The sequence below is a fragment of the Anolis carolinensis genome, chromosome 3, assembly GCF_035594765.1.
Source record: "Anolis carolinensis isolate JA03-04 chromosome 3, rAnoCar3.1.pri, whole genome shotgun sequence".
NCBI classification, from domain to species: domain Eukaryota; kingdom Metazoa; phylum Chordata; class Lepidosauria; order Squamata; family Dactyloidae; genus Anolis; species Anolis carolinensis.
In genome coordinates, this window is record NC_085843.1 from 179,634,768 (window position 1) to 179,654,611 (window position 19,844).

At 40.6% G+C, this 19,844-nt stretch overlaps 1 protein-coding gene across 11 annotated transcripts in view; it reads right to left on the reverse strand.

Moving 5' to 3' along the window:
- Positions 1–19,844, reverse strand: part of zmiz1 (zinc finger MIZ-type containing 1) — a 490,223-nt gene that overhangs the window by 150,969 nt on the left and 319,410 nt on the right. The window contains exon 1 of one of the 11 annotated variants that reach the window (XM_062977420.1): positions 982–2,341. The exons of 9 other annotated variants lie outside the window; for them this stretch is intronic. The gene's annotated coding sequence lies outside the window, so the exon portion shown is untranslated. Of the gene's footprint in view, positions 1–456; positions 800–981; positions 2,342–19,844 lie in introns of those variants that run through there. One more of the 11 variants, XM_062977421.1, reaches the window with a different exon arrangement.

The following is a 19,844-nucleotide window of genomic DNA, read 5'->3' on the forward strand; positions in this document are numbered from 1 at the left end:
CGAAATAGAAACACAGTGAGCCGAAACTGTACAAAAACATGTCCCAGTTTGTTACTTAAGTCTTGCCTTTCATCCCCTGCTACTGCCTTTGCCAGCTGACAACACACTTCTACCCACAATGCTCTCTCACTTTCTGTCTCACGCACGCGCATGCACACGCACACACATACGGTGTGTGAGAGACAGAAACACACACACACCACGCATATGCTCACACACCCTCAGAGGGGCTGGAGCAAAGATAGACAGGGAGATAGACAGACATACACACCTTCCCCTCCACAGAAGCCAACTTACCCACAAGTTACATTTCATTCAAAACTAGCCGTCCTCGGCTCCCCTGCCTCGAGGAGGGGGGCTATTTCTCCTGTTGCAGGGAGGGAAAAAGGCCACATCTATCTGAAAACACTTCTAGGCAGAAATCGTGTAGTGCAGAACAAAGAAAGCCAGGGCTACCTTAATCTCAGCACAAGGCAGCCAGTAGCTATTTCCAAGCTTGTTCTCTCTTTCTCTCCCCCCTCTGAGGGCATCCTGCGCTCGCTTTCTCTCCCTCTCTCTTTTTTCTTTGCCTGTCCAGCTACTGCACAACACACATCAATTATTCATTGCTTGTCTCCCGGTTTCCAGGCAAAACCAATCACAGATGGAGTCTTGCTAATGGGCTCATGCCGTACTTGCCAACAGGCTATTTGTGCTCCCAGCGACAACCCTCCAGAGACAATAAAAAGAGAATCGGGTTCAGCTTCAGAACTTCACACATCTACGCGGACAGACCTGACACAAGCAAGAGGGCACACCTTGGCGTCCGCATGACATTGTTTGAAGAGGGTGTGTATGTGCAGCGGTTGCAAAAATGACAGGAGGCTCCTTTAACCCCATCCCCGAAAAGGACTGGGAAAAGACAAGGGGGTGGGAGATTGGGGGGTGGGGGGAGAAAAAACATAATGGGGGAGAAAAATCAAACACCAGGAAAATTCTCACCTCAACTGCATGTTACTGGTACTGAAGGTTTCCTTTTTCTGTCTCTAGTGGTCCATCCCTTTGCTCTCCCATTATACCCATCTATCACTTACATGCGTCGGCACGCACACACACACACTCCTAGACACAGATACACACAAGCAGACACACAGCCACTTTGCCAGAAGGGAGAGAGAAAGAGAAGAGAGGGAGAGGGAGGAAAAAAATCCAGGCATCTCACATTTCAAACTTACAAGGAGGGGTGGTGCTAGGAATATTAGGACAAAGGCTTGCTCCCTGGTACACAGCCAAGAGGCCAAAATAAACCCCTTTTGATCAATTAATCAGAAGCAACACTTGTTTGAATGTGCCTAGCAAAGTAGTAAGGGTTATGGGTCAAAAGGAGCTTCTGTTTGGGGAAAAGCTGGTGGGCAGGGTCTTCCGCCATCCCTATTTAGAAATACTGTTGACTAAATCCATCAAACTAGTCATGCTAATTAAGCGGCCAGAGGAGGAAGGTTCTGCTTTTGAGGAGGAGGTGGCGACGACGTTGGTGGCTTCCTGCGTGAAGGCAATCAGCCCACAAAAAGGATGGGGAGGAAGTGAATATGCACCACCTGTACCAGAATGCAAAATTCATATTGGCACAATTTTTGACACGAATCACTGGATGGAAGAACAAAACAGAGCCCGCGATTGCAATTTCATCAATTACTCTATCTGAAAATAATGTTGGGGTGGGTGGGTTTGAAGCTGAGTCTCAATTTGGCTGTACTCTTCCCAACCAGCAGGTACTCTCTAGGGAATATTCGGTATTTATTCAAGCCTTTATGTAGTCAAAGCCAAGCACAAACTACAAGCGAGAAGCAATTGCAACCTAATTATTTGGCCCTCATTCACACATGTCTGGAACCGTAACACAGGAAAGAATGAACACACATAATTAGGTTGGAGAAAAGCACTGTAACTGCACAGCTAAATTCACAGTAATTATGTCTTTCTCTGACCTACATATCTTCCTTTCTACATTATTCTCCCTCACCCACTACCCAGCCCCAGAAATGACTTGTGAGCAAAATCCTTATGCTAGCAGATTGTAAGAATACTGTGCTGAATGAGGCACAGAATTCATATTCAGAAGAATCTCATCTGTCTTGCTCATTTTAGGTCTCAGCTATTAAGATATGTTTCACAGAATTTTGATAGAAATCTAAGAAAAACAAAGAAAGGAGTGGCTGGGTATGATTTCAAGTGGTTTGGGATGAACTGTGTAGCATAGATCCTTGTGGCTTTCCATGACTTTCTATATTTGTCACAAGGATTTAGCAATCAAATACATAGTAAAAAGGTAAAGGTTTCCCCTGACGTTAAGTACAGTCATGTCTGACTCTGGGGGTTGGTGCTCATCTCCATTTCTAAGCCAAAGAGCCGGCGTTGTCTGTTGACACCTCCAAGGTCATGTGGCCGGCATGACTGCATGGAGCGCCGTTACCTTCCCGCTGGAGCGGTACCTATTGATCTACTCACATTGGCATGTTTTCAAATTGCTAGGTTGGCAGAAGCTGGAGCTAACAGCAGCCCCTCCCGCCGCTCCCAGGGTTTGAACCTGGGACCTTTTGGTCTGCAAATTCAGCAGCTCAGCGCTTTAACGCACTTCGCCACCGGGGCTCCCTATCAAATACATACAAGCCCCATATTATAGAAAACTGACAGAATTACAGATTTTTTCAGTTAAGGAATTTGGATTACCATAGCACCAGTTTAAACTCTATTTAAGCAGATGATACATATAGTTGTACTATAAATAATTTAACACCCCATACATTGAACCTCCTAGAAGGAGATACAATTGAACTGCTACAAGAAAAAAATTATTAGAAAGGGTGCCTGAATCCATATCACACAACTACTCAAGCAGGTACTTCAGCCTAAGTGTGAAGATGACATGTCCAAGACTGCAAATGGTAAGGCTTTTAGAGAAAAAGAAGAGACCTAATGCTCTGAAGAAGCAGAAAGCGGAAGAAGGGTATAAAATAAACAACAGACACATTTAGGCAAAAAAACGGAGCAGATCTCCAACTTGAGTAACTAACTAGTAGGCTTGTGCATTTTGGGTGAACTGCTATCCATTTCTGCTTGCCTGATACTGGAAAATCCCCCGTATTTGTTTCCAGTGCTCCCGAAAATGGGCATGCTACCGAATGGCCATTTTCGTTCCGCATCTGAAAACGTTTCTTTTTGCCCATTGGCAGCAATGAGGGGCAATGGGGGGAGAGGGCAGGGAATCAGGGGTGACCTCCAGGGAGATTCACTTTGTGAGCTGGAAGCCTGGTTGTTGTTGTTGCTGCTGCTGCTGTTGCTGAGAGGACTGGAACTGGGAGAATTTCTGACAGGGGCAGGCCCTGCTGATCAGAGTTACACTCCTTTGCCTGGATGGCTTTATAATTATTTATTATCTTTTAGAAGTATTTTCTGAAGGAGAGGAAGAAAAGGAGAAAAAGAACCTAAAAGGGTGAAAGCCCCCAAATGTGCTTGCATGCACACCCCACCCACCATCCTTCAGGTCCCCAACTCCTAGTCAGTCCCACCAAATAAAAAGAATCGAAAGAATAAAGGAAAATCAAAAACAGGTTCACACACAACTCTATAACTAGCCTATCACCACAACCGTACATTAAGAATCAGCTGTGAGAATGTCTTTTAAAGTATTATTCTCATTGGTAAGAGGTTATTCTACATCATTATGAGTTTACATGACTGCTGCTGCTCAGTCGTTTAGTCGTTTTCGACTCTTCTTGACCTCATGGACCAGTCCACGCCAGAGCTCCCTGTCGGCCGTCACCACCCCCAGTTCCTTCAAGGTCAACCCAGTCACTTCAAGGATACCGTCCATCCGTCTTGCCCTTGGTCGGCCTCTCTTCCTTTTTCCTTCCATTTTCCCCAGCATCGTGATCTTTTCCAAACTTTCCTGTCTCCTCATGATGTTACATGACTACTGTTGATTTTAAGCAAATTTCTTAAATGACAGCAAATGACAGTCCTTATGTGTAATAATTTTCTGATTTCTAAATATATCATACTAATATCCTACATGTGTTAATGGCAGGCCAATGTCAAATCTAATATATGAGATATGAATGGGCACCATATTTCCACAAAGTAATCTTCTGTTATTTTTCCCCTTCATTACATTATTTTTTCGTGTCAGGATTGAATTGAGAAATTGTAAGTCGCTTCTGGTATGAGAGAATTGGCTTTTGCTGACAAAATTAAGCAAGTGCAGTCAAACCAGAATCTATCCAACCAGCATTAGAGGGAGTGAGTTCTTTAGTTTTCCAGGATCTTACTATTTCAGCTCTAGTGGCTTAGGTCAGAATTGAAAGCAGCTCTTGATGCTGCAGCTCTGCATTTTCCCCATCCAAAAGGTTGAGTTATTCATTATAAAGATTTAGAGAAGGTACTATTTCATCTTACCATTTGATTTCAACAGCTCGGAATTGTATCCCTAAATTCCAAGATGTTAGGCAAAGGACTCACACGTATTTCTTCCTACTCTTTCCAACATTTTTGTCAGATTGCATTGTTAATTTTGTACAATTTAACCGGTGCTAGATAAAAAGCAGTCCTAAGAATGTGATAACCCACAAAGTGCAATAAGGGTGAAGAAGGATTGCAGTGCTACACAGCTAGGGAAATATGAAAATTAAGAAAGCAATGTCTGAGTTGGGAAGTCTCCAGTCCAGATGAGTGCTGTGACAAGTTTTCAAGGGTTTCCTGCATGAGCACTGCTGCTTGGGAGAGGCAAGTATCTTGCTGAAAGACAAGCCTTGCCTTGCAAAAAAGAAATTCTCATGTGCCTAATCCAACTCTTTTCCTTGGCACTGACTTTGCCAAGAAAGCTGAGTCTTGACAGGAGGTGATGTACACTACAGTCAAGCCTACACACCTCTCTCAGGCAGAGCACCTGCAAAGACAGAGCTCTTGCTGTGCATCATGCTAAGGATAGCCCCACTAAAGGAGGCAACATGAAAGGAGGCAATCTGCATCAGACTGCCTGCTCCCCCTCCTCCTTTTTTCCTTTTCTTTTCTGGAAAATTGCTTGTCTAGAAAAGACAGGGTTTTTTGATCCTCTTACCCACTGCCTCTTTTGAAGCAGAAGGTTCATTTTCTCTGCTGCATATGGCTCTCCATTGTTTGAAAGATAAAACACATACCACCCACTTTGGCTAAGAAAATGGTTGAATTATCTCAGCCATGCGCTCAATAAGAAACCTCAGACATGTCACTATTGTAGGGTAGGTGGAAACAAAGTCACTGAGTGTGCAGATTCGAACTGGCAACCTTCAGGTCAGCAACCCAACCTTCAAGTCAGCAGTCTTGCCGGCACAAGGGTTTAACCCATTGCATCACCAGGGGCTCTGACAGTGGGAACACTTATAATCCAGTACAAAGCAGAAAACCTGGGATCAGATCCTGGGATATAAGGACAGTGTAGAAGGGGCCTGAGCCTAGTAGAAAAGGCAAGCTTTGAGCTAATTGAATGCAATGACTTTTCTACTTTGAACTCCATTTGCACCAGTGGAAATAAGCCAACGACAAAGAGGGAAAGGAGATCAGGAAGAATGAAAAAGAATGCAGCACCCTGAACAGCTGAAAATTTTTATGATGGAGGATTAATTGGGAGTGTCCCCACCAAGTTGGGACAATTAGAGGGTATGCCCCAAAACACAAACGACATACTTATAGCCTTATTCAAATTGCTCCTTAACACCATTACTGACCCCACCTTGATAGAAGGTGGTGTAATGGCTAATGACATCTCTTATAAGAAACAGAATAGTTTTGTCTTTTTCTTCTTCAGGTAGCAGCTCACAGAATCAGAACTGACGCATTTTTCTGAAGTACGTATTGGGTATAATTTACCAAAAACTGCAAAATTGGAAGTGCCTCAAGATCAGAAATTATCCACATGGGTGACTGAGAGAGTGACACCTTTGCTTTCTGATGATGCAACATGGTTTCATGAACACAATTATTACATCTATTGTATAAAATTACATTCAGGCTATGTCTATTAGGCGTATATGAAACATAAGCAAAGTTTCTGATTAGACTTATTTCCTATCTCCAAGAAATCTCACTATGTACATGTGTACAATTGCAAGTTTTCCACCCCCCTAAAAAAATCCAAAATTCAAAATACTTTTTGTTTCAAGTATTTTGGATAAAGGACTTGTACAAGTTTTATGGTTTTAGACTTGATTGATCTGATAAGGTATAAAAACAAATTTCAGTTAAACATCCCTTCCTTTTGGTTCAGTTTGTCAGCTCCCCTACATTATGGTCAGTACAAACCTATATCTCAAAATGGGATGGAAGGTTTGCCCCTTTAAAAATCCCCTGCTCTTTGTGTCAAGAGATGTTCATGTTTTCCACATGGAGCACATGACTGTGAAGTAGATAAACAGGAAGCCAGTGAAACCGTCTCATCTCAGGGGGAAAATGGCAGTTTAAGTTGTGGCCAACCAAGAACCAACCTTTTCCTGACACAACGTCCTGTGGTAAAAAGCCACTTCCTTTTCACAGACAACCCTCACAAAACCCATCAAGGCTCCTCACCAAGAAATTCACTGGGAATTTTTATTTCAATAAAAAAAATATAGAAAACGAATTCGGCAGGAAAGGTTTTCCCCTTCTTTTTAAATAAATGTTTTAGAAAGCTCTCTTTTTATCTTTAATTACTATATGCCAGATAACACCAGTCTCTTTTAAAAAACCAAACCATAGAACGGCATCTCACAAATGTTTACAAGCTTTCTTCTAAGTGGAAAATGCTTAGGCCCAAGATATATTAGAAACAGATCTTCCCTCTCTTGTTCAGATTATTGCCTCTCTCAATTTGACTGCCTTGGTGTTAGTCATGATGTTGACATATGTAAAGACATATGTCTATACATATGTTCAAATATATATGTTCATCATGATGTGGACATAGGTATAAACATATAGAGAAATAGGTATTGGCATCCACACTTAACAGTTTCCACATGCTGATCTCCCTTGCTAGATTGGGATACCACAAAATTCACCTGTTGTGCTGTTGGCTAGATTGCCCATAATGAGTTGGGAAGTGTTACCTGACTGTGATTAGTCTAACATGTTTTCTCTTGTTCCACTCTGCAGGTTTTCATGATCAGCCAAAATATGCACACAGAAATACAGAAGCCACTGAACACAAATTATCTATTTCTTCTTTCCACCCTTTTTAGTTATTCAGTCCTACTCAAGCTACGCCAATCAATATAGCTTCTTTGATGAAATCATTTACACAAATGACCAGCCACTGCCAGAAAGGAAAGAGGGTTTCATCTATTCTGACTCAAGCAAGGAGCTTTGAAATGGTTGAACAGAGGCTCTCCAAAGTTTTAGGTGCTCTTACTGCCTATTACAGGGAAAACCAGTTGATTCTTAATCTATCTAAAACACAGACATGTGCTTTTCACCTTAAGAACAGACAAGCATCTCGAGCTCTGAGGATTACCTGGGAAGGAATTCCACTGGAGCATTGCAACACACCAAAATACCTGGGAGTTACTCTGGACTGTGCTCTGATTTATAAGAAGCACTGCTTGAATATCAAGCAAAAAGTGGATGCTAGAAATAACATCATATGAAAGTTGACTGGCACAACCTGGGGATCACAACCAGATACAGTGAAGATATCTGTCCTTGCACTTTGCTACTCTGCTGCTGAATATACATGCCCAGTGTGGAATACATCTTACCACATTGAAAAAGTAGATGTGACTCTTAATGAGACATGCCGCATTATCACAGGATGTCTATGCCCTACACCACTGGAGAAATTATACTATTTAGCCGGTATCGCACCACCTGACATCTGTTGGGAAATAGCAGCCAGTAATGAAAGAACCAAGGCAGAAACATCTATACGGATATCAACCAGCATGCCAACACCTTAAATCAAGATATAGTTTTCTAAGATCTACAGAGATACTCGAAGGAACACCTTAGCAAGCAAAAGTCCAAAAGTGGCAGGCTAAAACCTGGAACCCCAATCAGTGGCTGATACCAGATGAGGAACTCCCTCCTGGGCACACAGAAGACTGGGAGACTTGGAAGGCACTGAACAGACTGAACAGGCACTATGAATCATAGAATCATAGAATAGTAGAGTTGGAAGAGACCTCATGGGCCATCCAGTCCAACCCCCTGCCAAGAAGCAGGAAATCTCATTCAAAGCACCCCCGACAGATGGCCATCCAGCCTCTGCTTAAAAGCTTCCAAAGAAGGAGCCTCCACCACAGCCCGGGGGAGAGTTTTCCACTGTCGAACAGCTCTCACAGTGAGGAAGTTCTTCTTATGAGATGCAGAGCCAACCTTAAAAAATGGGGCTACAAAGTTGAGTCCACTACATGCAAGTGTGAAGAAGAGCAAACCACAGACCACCTACTACAATGCAGTCTGAGCCCTGCCACATGCACAATGAAGGAAATTCTTACAGCGACACCAGAGATACTACAAGTGGCCAGCTTCTGGTCAAAGGACATTTAGTATAATGCCAAGTTTTTAACTTTGTTTGTGGTTTTTTTATACATTACAACTGTATTCTCAATTTGCTTCTGACACGATAAATTTAATGAATGAAGACCACTCCAAAAACAACTGTAAAAATTGCAACTTGATTACCTAATGCAGAAAGCACAAGTCTAAACAATATATTTCCTTACAGACTAAGCCTCACTCGGAATGCTCAGGTTTTTTAAATTTTTGAACACTATGAGGAAACCAAGAATAACATGCATGTATATATTTGATCAGCACTCAGGAGAGTGGACAGATCCTTTCTGCATCAGTAGGAGGATCCTCCTATTAACCTCTCGCTTTTCTCCTTTTCCAGTCAGGCGGGTGCTTTCTGAGGGAAGCAGATGTTTAAGGGATTCACCTTTCAAAAATAGCATAAGCCAACTCATGTAATCCCCGAGTGACCTTATTCTCTCCCTTTGGATATTGTGTCAGTGTATTTTCCAAGCAATATTGCACGTCTTCCTCTCAGAGGGCTACAGAGCACAACCTGGTGATACTTCAACCCTCTCTGTATCAATTGCCTTTCCACTGAGTATGTCCATATATGAATTCAGCTATACAAGTCACAAAACCAACACTATTATGGTGATATGAGATAAGATCCCAACTTCTAGGGTAGAAAGGAAAAAAATAGAAGAAAATCTTCAAATACTAGACACCATTTGGTGTCAGAATCAAATTGAACTGGTATTACTGATGAGAAAATGTATGGGGAAAAACCACTAGGACCCCCTATACTTTCTCCCTTGTTTTGGATCATCTCTCATCCACTTCTTCCAGCAAGCGTATTGTTTGTATATGTATATAATTTTGATTTTAGCCTTTGACTTCAAATGGTCCTCAGTTTACTTAGAATGTTATTATATAAACTCTCCAGGGCTTAAGTTCATGGCTTTACTTTTAAACTGCCTCCGTCTCTTCCTCTCTTCATTTCTGTTTTTTTTTTATAGCAGACATGGTTTAGAGTAGACAAATCACTTATCTAGAAATTATGTACTTACTTTGCCTTTGACAAATCTTCAGCAGGTTTCTAATCCCACCATGCCACTTGAAATATCACTTTCTGTGATGACATTTGAGTCACAGTTGTCACAGGCATCAGGCACCGTAGTTAAATGGATTAAATCATACTTCATAGCACACTGCATTTTGGACAAGGATTGGTTTATCATTGGTAGAAATTAATCATAACAGGTCTTCTTCCCCCCTCCAGGGCAAATTCCCAATCATTTTCAAAGATTACTATGTTTAAGCCTCAATGACGGCTGTGTGTCAGATTACATCACAGGAAAGGTTGTCTCATAGGGATAACTATTTAAAAGCCCCCACTGAATTCTTTCAGCATCAGGGAGGAGTATGTGTCTCCACTGGGGAAGCAACTTGCTCTAGTGAGAAGAGAAGTAAAGGGCCTATCAATGAATGCTTTGCAATCTGTATGGCACAGCTTCTGTTTTTCCCTCTTATTTTTTTTAAAGGAAACATTTATCTACCCCCCAACTAGATGGACATCACACCAATATAATCTAATTATTTCACACTGCTGTTATTATACAGGGTGTTTAGAAATGATGAACTCAGTTTCAAAGCAGTATATTTCATGATGGCAACAAGTTACAATTACACCAGTTACTGACAGTTAGATGGGTTACATTTTCAAGTTTTAGTAACCATTTTGAGCAAAGAGCAAATCTAAAAAATAATGTCACAAATGGATAATGTCTAGGCTAGTGGTTCTCAAGCTGTAGGTTCCTATGTGTTTTGGCCTACAGCTTCCAGAAATCCCTGCCAGTTTACCAGCTGTTCGGATTTCTGGGAGGTGAAGGTCAAAACATCTGGGGACCCACAAGTTGAGAACCACTGATCTAGGCATTATGTTATGAGGTTGGCATGTTCTGAATGACTGAGGCTAAGGGCTGTTTGTGCACTCAGTAAGACATCTAGCAGTAATAATTTGAAACTCTATGCCCCACACTTTCAATTGGCAAGAGTCTCGTTCATGAATTCATTGATCCAGAGATATTATTTCAAATTGGGTCCATCTTTCTGAAATACAGGTATTATGAAATGAAAATCCAGTATGTAGGAAAATAAGCAGATACTGGCATGACTACAGACAAGCTATGGAGATCCTGTTCTGAGCTACTTCACTCTTTGAGATATGGTGAGTACCAGAAACAGGTTGCTGCTGCTCAGTCGTTTAGTCGTCTCCGACTCTTCGTGACCTCATGGACCAGTCCACGCCAGAGCTCCCTGTTGGCCGTCACCGCTCGCAGTTCTTTCAAGGTCAACCCAGTCACTTCAAGAATACCGTCCATCCATCTTGCCCCTGGTCGGCCTCTCTTCCTTTTTCCTTCCATTTCCCCAGCATCGTGATCTTTTCCAAGCTTTCCTGTCACCTCATGATGTGGCCAAAATACCCATCCCAGTATTCTTGCCATGAAAACTATATGGATCAGTACAACCAGAAACAGATATGTCTCTTTAATGGCACCCAAGCTAAAGCTTAATTCACTCCCTGGAAGACCCATATCGCTTATTTCTTTGCTGCAGTAACACTTATATCTTTTTTTCCTTGGCTGCATTCTTGCCTGTACTCTCCTCCATAATGATCATATGAGGTCGGGTTTAGCTAAGAATGAATACAGATCCAGTAAGTTTCATATCTCATAGAAGATTTTGGGCTTCCTACGCCACACACAACGCTCTAATCATTATGCCATGTTCAAATCAAAACAACACAAACTTGGGGTATAGGACAAATGGCTATCTTCACTCCTGATTCTGTGCATGCTTTATTAATTCTGTGTTGCAGTCTTCATCCTGTCGTGTGTTCACTGCTTAACACAGTGCAATTTTCACAAAGGCCTTGAAGGATGAGATGCCTCAACAAACAATTTTGTTGGGGACTCAGCATCTAAATGTTTTAAATAAAACAAATGGAAAACAGGTTGGTAGTTTTCACATACATAGTCATCAAGGAATGCTTTTTCTATTGACTTGCTTGCTGAGCCCTACTATTTAGGATTCTTATAGTTCATACAGCATTCTGTGCCAAGTCTATCAGCTTTCTTGGCACTGTGAGTGAACTGAGACTGACCTGCAGAACACACCCAACACACCTGTTGCCATACACTGCAAAATAAGATTAGTACAGAAGAAACAAATTGTTTTTGTGGGGCACATTGCTGTCACTGTTGAGATTTCCATTGAGGAGTCCCTGTTGGCTGCATACAAACCCCAAGGTTCCCTCAAATTCAGTAATATAAGCTGACAGGTAGTAAGCCAGTACATATATACCAGGCATGGGAAAACTTCAGCTCTTCAGGTGTTTTGGACCTCAACTCCCAGAAATCCTAGCCAGCTTATCGGCTGTCAGGAATTATGGAAGTTAAAGTAAAAAGCACCTGGAGGGCCAAAGTTTGCTCATGCCTGATATATACTATTTCAAAGGCTAGGGATATAAGTTTTGAGGTTTCTTTGAGAACTCAGATGTTCTCAAATGAGCTATTAGCCACAAGCTCAGTCATGTCAAACTTGTGGCCCTCCAGGTGTTTTGGACTTCGGCTCCCAGGATTCTTGGCCATTGGGCAAGCTGGCTAGGGCTTCTGGGAGTTGGAGACCCAAACATCTGGAGCATCTGCAAGTTTGACATCTCTACTCTAACTCATGGTGAATACGGTGATAAGATTGGTTTGGTACACAATGCTCTCATAAGGATAACTCAGAGAATATACATGAAGAGGTTATGTATATCCCTGAACCTCAATCACTAAATGTTGAATATTATTGGTGGTCTTTTTAAAATAATGCTATGTTCTCTTAAAAACATTCTGTAACAACATTGTCATAAAATGAACAGTAATAAATGAGGGATCACACGAATTGCACACTGAAATAATCAAACCATAAAAAGTGCAAATCACACCCTGGATTTCAACGATGTACGAACGGTATGTATTTTTACAGTCTTTACATACTTACAGGTGGGACTCCTTGGTTGTAGAATGAGTTGCCAAGACCAGGAGCATCAAGCCTTTCCTTGCCTTCTACTTGAGTGACATCCATTGTGACACAGCCAATGACTTAAAACAATGCACACTCCTGCCATCTCAGCTCATTTGCATACTTAAGAGATCATTGCCTGGGATGCATTTTTAAAAAGGTACTCCGGCATCTTTACATTTGAGCTGTCAATGAAAGTGAGAGGTAACTACAAACTAACTCACTTATTTTACCTGAGTCCTTTATTTTTGCAAAGGGTAATTAGTGGTAATCCAGAAATCAGCCGTGAAAGAATTACAGTATTTGGATTTAGAAGTGAGTATCTCCACTTTCATTTTTCCTTTGCCTGCTTGGACTGATGTGTTTAGCAAAGCAACAGACAATTTTCTCTGCTCTCCTCCTCCTTTGTATCCAATTTGCTAATTAACTTCAGAAAGCTTGAGAGGCACTAACTTGCGACAGGTAAAAAGTGTCTGACATCCTGAGTGGAATAGAGATCTGATGGCTCAATGCTTTGCAGATGCAAAATTTCAGTCTTGATAAAAAGCAAGCCAAAACTACAAGTTACCTTGCATTGCCTTCCATATTTTTAAAAGAAGACAAGCGCACAGAGGTTTTAATATGAAGGAAATCAATCAATTAAAAGAAAGTTATTTAATTTGGTTTTTCAATTACTTGAGAAGCCTCATAAAAAGGTCCAAATGTTTACTAACTTCCCTTTCCCCATCCTGAAGGAAAATTCTCAGTACAGTAGAGTCTCACTTATCCAACATAAACGGGCCGGCAGAATGTTGGATAAGCGAATATGTTGGATAATAAGGAGGCATTAAGGAAAAGCCTATTAAACATCAAATTAGGTTATGATTTTACAAATGAAGCACCAAAATATGTTAGACAACAAATTTGGTAGAAAAAGTAGTTCAATACGCAGTAATGCTAGGTAGTAATTACTGTATTTACGAATTTAGCACCAAAATATCATGATATATTGAAAACATTGACTACAAAAATGCGTTGGATAATCCAGAACATTGGATAAGCGAGTGTTGGATAAGTGAGACTCTACTGTACTTATTTCCTTCTCCTTTTCTTACTTTTACACACATACACACACACAAACACTAAAACATGGATAGAAATTCTCAACTGTAGAAATTAATCTCATTGTCACATACAAAATATAAGAGTTTATTCCACTGCCATGATAATTGTACTTGTCTAATCTTGAGAATTTATAAGAAGGCCTGTGGAATCTGCAACCTACCAGGCTGCAAACGTCTCCTGCCAGTCCTACATTGTGGCCTGCCAGGTGGTTTAAAACATCCACTTTGTTATTCAGCCTCAAGCAGTCAGCAAAATGGTTTATCAAGTCATTGGTGCGCTGCTATATAAGACAAAAATCCTGAACTGGCAATGTGGGACACCAGGTAAAAGCAGCTGTGCTATGAATCATACCACTCTTCACATGACAGTATTTGAGCTTTATATGTGTACAGTAAATCAAAAACTACATGCATAATGCATTTGATCAGTTGTTAAATTAAAATGAGTTTTGGAATATTGCTATTATTTATTGTGAAATAAATGCACATGTTCACTAAAAACACCAGAAGGAAGAAAAAGCAGGGACCATTGTGACTCTTGATATTTAACAAGTTAAAAAATAGAATTCCATGAAATAGTTTCAGATAAGGAGAAATCAAGCTATTGTTATTGTTAACTGCCATCAAACTAATTTTGACTCAGCGAGTTAGCGTCTCATTCAGAAGAAGACCTACAAGTCACTGTAAACACCTTTGCAGAAGCATATGAGAAGTTTGGCCTCTCACTGAACATCAAGAAAACCAAAATGCTCTTTCAGCAAGCACCAGCCAATCCATCTGCAATGCCACTACAGTAGAGTCTCGCTTATCCAACCTTCGCTTATCCAACGTTCTGTATTATCCAACGCAGTCTGCCCTTTAGTAGTCAATTTTTTGTAGTCAATGTTTTCAATAAATTGCAATGTTTTGGTGCTAAATTCATAAATACAGTTATTACTACATAATGTTTACTGTATATTGAACTGTTTTTTCTGTTGATTTGTTGTAAAACATGGTGTTTTGGTGCTTAATCTGTAAAATCATAATGTAATTTGACATTTAATACGCTTTTCCTTAATCCCTCCTGATTATCCAACAGTTTCGCTTATCCAACATTCTGCCGGCCTGTTTATGTTGGATAAGTAAGACTCTACTGTATCTTGGCAGCCACCTCTCCACAAAAGTCAACATTGACATTGAAGTACAGCACTGTCTGAGCTCTGCGAGTGCAGCATTTTCTCGAATGAAACAGAGAGTGTTTGAGGATCAAGACATTCGTAAGGATACCAAGACATTTGTTTATAAAGCTATTGTCCTCCAAACCCTATTACATGCCTGCAAAACATGGACCGTCTACAGATGTCACACTGAACTTCTGGAGAGATTCCATCAGTTTTGCCTCTGGAAAATCCTGCAAATCTCTTGGTAAGATAGGTGGACAAATGTCAGTGTGCTGGAAGAAGTAAAGAACACCAGCACTGAAGCAATGATCCTCCACCATCAACTTCACTGGACTAGCCACGTTGTCCAAATGCCTGATCACCATCTCCCAAATGGAATGTTGGTGGACAGGAACAGAGATTTAAAGATGGGCTTAAAGCTAACCTTAAAAACTGAAGCATAGACACCAAGAACTGGGAAGCCCTGGACCTCAAGCATTCTAACTGGAGGTCAACTGTTACCAACTGACACTGTGGTCAGCTGTGCAATTTGAAGAGGCATGAATGGAAGGTGAAAGGGAGAACCCTGACCGGGACCACCTTCCAACTAGAAACCAATGTCCTCACTGTGAAAGAACATGCAGGACTATAAGTCTCTATAGTCATCTACAGACCCACCACCAAGACCCTACATTTGGAAGGCAATCATACTTGGACACAAGGGATTGCCAATTATGAATGAAAGATCTTCCAAAGATCCAGATTGCCCTGCTCAGATATTGAAATCTCAGAGCCACGACTTCATTAATTGAGTATATCCACTTGAAGTATTGTCTACTTCCTTTCCTAATATTTTCTACCTTATGGAGCATTATCATCTTTTTGAATGAGTTGTATCTTCTTAGAATATGCCAAACGTACAACAGCTTCAGTTAGTCATTTTGACTTCTAGTGAGTGCTCAAGTGTGATTTGTCATCAAATACTCATCTATTAATCATTTATAGGGTGATGATTGAAAAGAGATTTACATTTCTTTGTTTCATACATATCCTGTCCCGAAATGGCAAGTATCAAGCTAGTGGGCCTACTCATTCATCACAATTATCATCTGACCCATGATCCCATGAATTAGATTACCCTTTATGAAGTAAACAGTGATCAAAAGGCAGTTTGTGGAGGGCTACCAATAGGTTTGCATCCCACATGTGAAAATGACTTTAGAAATTTAGGTGAAGACCATAGTTCCAGAAGGGTCGGTGGAATAACCTTCAGTAGGATAACAGCCAAAGATGAAAATTCCTTGCTTTGATCTTTGATTGGAGAAGAGATAATAAGGAAAGAGGAAGAAGCTGCCCAGTCACAGCATTTAGTGTCTTGTGTAGTTAACCTTCTCTCTCATTTTATTCAATTTCACTGGAAGATGGTGAGGACAAAATGATACTTCATAGATGCCGCCCCAAGCTTTTTTTTTCATTTATTTCATTTTATGTTTATTTACTTTATTTTTTGTAAATAAACATACTGTAACTCTCTACTTACAGTGATTGTTATATACATTATAATAAATAAGTAACAATCTGCATAAATGAAGAACTACAGCTGTCAGGGTTTTTGCCGTATCCCCTCTGAAAAAGAGAATTATCTAAGAATGTATGAGAACAAAATTAAAAAGTGTAATTAACCCAGGCTTTTCTCTTTAGTAATTATTCATATACCTGTTTAGCCGATAATAACTCCTAGCTCCAGGCTGTCTGCCTGCAGTGCTAGGACACAGACAGGAACTGCTGCTAAATTGACTTCCCTGGCTACACTCCTGCTTGCAAGTGCTGATTTCAAGGACAGATGTACAATGTTATATGGGCAAAGGGACAAGCAAATTAAACATCTTTCTGTTCTGTCAGAAAAAAGAACTGGAGACCTTGTGTCAGCATTTACCTCCATTTCTAAGACAATGATGTTTTAACTCTTTGTCTTCTATTTATGAGAAATATTGTTTCCCAGCAAGGCATGCTAGGTACATTTTTTAAAAACCAGATACTTGTCATTATTTTGATGCTTCATTATGACACTCCACTTTCAAATTCTAATTCAGTCTCATCCCAGAGAACTACAAACACTTAGGTTTGTGGATAACAGAAGCAGATAGTTGGGCTGATATTGATCTCTGTTTAGAAATTTGTTTATTTACATATTTTGCAGCTGTTTGGTTTGCATCAGAAAGAAGCATCCATGCATCTACATATCAGCTTATCATGGACATGTATGAGGATTCCCCCTTCTCTGCAAGTAAATTGACTGGTTTCTCTACTCACCTGTGAATGGAAAGAGGAAAGGCTGCTCTCTTTTAAGATAAATGCTGTTTTCTTTTAAGATGAACAGGATCTTTGCTAAGGAGGAGCTTCTTCCTTTACTTCCTCAAATGAATGGCATAATTCTCTTGTTCATTGGAACTGGGGAACAGTCTATCCTTGCCTAAAATTGGCTGGAGATAGTCTCCCCTTGTTTCAAGAGGTGAGTTTCTTCCCACCTTTGCTATACAAATGAATGGAAAAATTGCCTTATTCACTTGCATAGTCTAGGGAAATGGGGAGGGGGTAAAAGAAAAACATGAGTGAGAAAGGAAGTGTGAATGCCTACAACATGATAGAGGGTGTGTGGAGCCTCCTGATATTTTTGTATATGACAACCCCTACCCCACTACATGCACAGCAGCCTTTTCTAAATGGCGTCATAGAGGTTGGTGATCCCTCCTCAACGCCTGTATAAAGAGATTACCATCATTACTCCTTGATTAATTTAATAACTTCACTCTCAACCTACCTTGTTTGAATAATATAAACTCGCCTAAGAAACTGATCAATCAAAATGTTATTCTGCATCTAAAGGAATCTTGTAGAAACTGAGATGAAGAAACTTATAACATAAGCTTGCATAGACTAAGGACCTCATCACATTGAAGTCTTGAAGCTGGGTGACAGCAGGGGAATCCGTGGTCCAACGGAGGAAACCACAACTCCTCACCCCGTATTGCCTCCTTCCCCATTACACAGGGGAAGCTGTCACTGCCCGGCTTCTCCCGACGCTGTCCCTAACTTACTAATCAGAAGTTGGGTAGTCACCCAAGTTCTGAATTCTTGCTCCCAGCACACTTTCAACACGGAGCTGGCATGGAGCCCCGCCAAAAGTAACCCTATGTCAAATGATGAGCTCCAGCAGACTCCATGTTGAAAATATCGTATGGCGGAGCAACAGCCTCATGTGATGAGGTCCTAAGCATACCTAGGTAAAGCTAAAGGTTTTCCCCTGACATTAAGTCCAATTGTGTCCAACTCTGGGTGTTGGTGCTCATCTCCATTTCTAAGCCGAAGAGCCGGCGTTGTCCGTAGACATCTCCAAGGTCATGTGGCTGGCATGACTGCATGGAGTGCCATTTGCACCTAATCAGCTTCTGTAAATAAATAAATAAATAAATAACTAAAATGTTCTCATGTACATGTTCAGCTGAAATCAGCAGAACCTCAGCAAAGATATGCACTCTATGGTTCTTTACAAGTATGGATCTTGTGCAAGAGACTTTCCTAGTGGATTGCGGTCATGGTCGGCAAAGAATATTGCTCACAAAATGTATCACGGAATATCCATGTCAAACCTACAGTTTTCACACAAGTCATCAATTTTTTGAAAAGTCCTGATGTTCTCATACCATTGTTTTGGAAGGAACAAAACAGGAGAGCTTCTTAGGAGATCTTTCTGGGCTCTGCAATTTGCTTATTTCAATTGCAATGCCATGAACTGAACCTGGGACCTTCAGCAAAATACATACCCTGTCACTGATTTATTTATTTTATTTTATTTCCGATATTTCTACCCTGCCCTTCTCCCTGAGGGGACTCAGGGTGGCTTACACAACTGGCAGGATCACTACCAGTATATCATAATACAATAAAATAATACAACAATTAAAATAGTTAAATAACATGGTAAAATACAATATATAAAAGATTTAACACAGTATAAAAGATTTAAGATTTACAGGCTTTCCTGGATCAACAGAATGTCCACAAAACCACTTCTAAAAATTCACTTCACAGGATGCAGGACTCAGGATAAGGCTATAAGTTGCTTCCAGAAAGTTGTTGCCATGCTGAATAATTCGAACCACATGACTTAAAGTATAAATTTCCTGAACATTCGTCTCTTTTTCTTCCCCTCTCTTCCCCCCACTTTCGATCCACATGTGTGTGCGTGCGCACACAAGTGTGTATGGACACACACACACACAGAGTCTACATAACCTACTTCATTTCCTCTTTCTTAAGGAGCCATAAATATTTAACTGGTAAGTTTGGGTGCCTGTCACGTGAAGATGACAAAATATGTGTAAATGATTAGAATGTTAAACATATTATTTTAACAGGAAGAGGTATGATTTATTTAGTTTTCTTACCTGGTTTCCCCCTTTGAATTAATTGCAGCGGATAACTTTATTAGCTTCCCTAGCAGCTCATCAATCCCTCTGGCATGAATTTTACAAAGTGGAAGAAATCTGATATTTTGCAGAGTTCCCTGTCTGCCTAATCCCTTGGCTAGTACATCAGGGCAAATTTACAATGTTATTTAAGCAGAGAACAATGCTTAAAAGCTTAACAATCAGCCCAAGCTAATTTAGAAGGCTCTACAGAAGGTCCCATGAGTAGTCATCTTGTGTAAGGAGAAGATCATATTGTCCTTTGCATCTCTCCCACGGGTAGGGAAGAAAGCCTCCTACCAGTTCTTTAATTAGCTATAGCTGGGGAGTACTCCATCTATTTATTTATGTGATATAAAAAGATGAATCGCAGAAAGCCAAATTAATAGAAATCCTTATTTTAGGTCTCTTCAAATCATTGTCCTTGAACATTTTCCCACTGTCTCTATTTCTTTAAGATAAGGGCTGTACATTGCAGTTTCTTGGATACCAAGAATCCAAAGCTTTGATATTTCCTCGTGTGACAATATATATTGGCAACTAAATTGCTGTTGACATGGAGG